We start from the raw sequence: 1,397 nt of genomic DNA, 5'->3' as shown, positions 1-1,397 counted from the left end.
TAGCTTACTGAGAAATAATGTCACTGCTGCTTCATGTGCACTATACTACTGGTAGTCATGTTCCATAAGGAATTCTGTGGTTTGTATTCCTAATTTTCCAAAGTGAAAGTGATGTTGATATACCCCTTACAGCATGTTTGCTTCATCTTGCACAAACACTGAAGAATTGCAACAGAGCAACTCACCTAACTTATTATTCTGCTCAATATAATTGCGCATCTAAGACCACCTATTACAGTGTCGGTCTTCCTGCCTTCCATCTTATTAACCTTTGAAAATGCTTATTTGAGAAAAGGAAACATTCAAACTCTAATAGCTATATGCAGAAGTAGAAGCTATAGTATAGCAATACATCACTCCGCCACAGCTCTCCAACCCTGTTGTTTTTCCCTTAATGTTGAAATAGGGCTCCCTTTCAAAATCTTCTCCCTTTAGGTACGGGAAAGAATCCATCAGTATGATGCTGATAGGCTATACTCTGTATAACACATCAGGTCATCCATCAGCACAGCCATTATTATGCCAGGTGCTTCAAAGCTTGGGAAGCTACCAGCTCTCAAAACCCATTGTATTGCAAGCTGCTCTCAGTGCACAGAGACCATCTTCACTATGCATATCAGTGGGAACTTGTAAAAAGCAAAAGGTCTCTACAAGAGGGTGAATCTCAAAAGGTTTGATTCAGACACCACGGAAAAAAAAAAAAAAAAGTTTTTAAGTAGCTTCTTTGTTATGAAAATCAGTTAGAAAATCTCATGAGAATAGGTTTTCTGCTTATGAGAATTGCAGTATTGTCCCAGTTTTGGCTGAACTGAAAATACCAATAGAATGGTCTTTTCTTAAAATGCTTTAATAAATCAATAACTGTTTTTTATCAAAACCAACAAAAGTAAGAAGTCTGTGAAAACTCAAAATGTTAAACAGAGAAAGAAAATGTTTGAAAATGGATAACTTCACTCTGGAGCTGACTTCACAGACCTGGAAAAATACCCAGTAGGCCTATCTTCAAGGAGGTTAGAACCATATGTTTCTGTGCATTTGTTCTTTATCTTTTCAGCTAAACCAGAAATGAAAGAAAAAAATAATAATACAGCCCTCCAGCTCTATTATAGCTTTTATCATTTCAGATCTTTCCCTTAATAATTCAAAGTAAACTAATTACCTAATTAAGTTAACAGGTGTCAGTCATTCAAACATAAAGAGCTACTTGATAGACCTGAACTGGGGAATTCTTTTCCTTAAGTGTCTGCACTTAAAATTTGAAACATAATGGCATTAAAACAACTGATTGAGTTCTTTTAAAGACATTGTAGCTTAGATCCTTACTGGAGGCATTCACCTGTGAGGTAATTAGGCTTTTACCTCCCATTACAATACTTTGGCAAGCTTCCTGATGAATC

This window comes from Anas acuta, chromosome 3 (assembly GCF_963932015.1).
Source record: "Anas acuta chromosome 3, bAnaAcu1.1, whole genome shotgun sequence".
NCBI classification, from domain to species: Eukaryota; Metazoa; Chordata; class Aves; order Anseriformes; family Anatidae; genus Anas; species Anas acuta.
The sequence above is the reverse complement of the archived record's forward strand: the minus strand, read 5'-3'. Positions refer to the sequence as shown.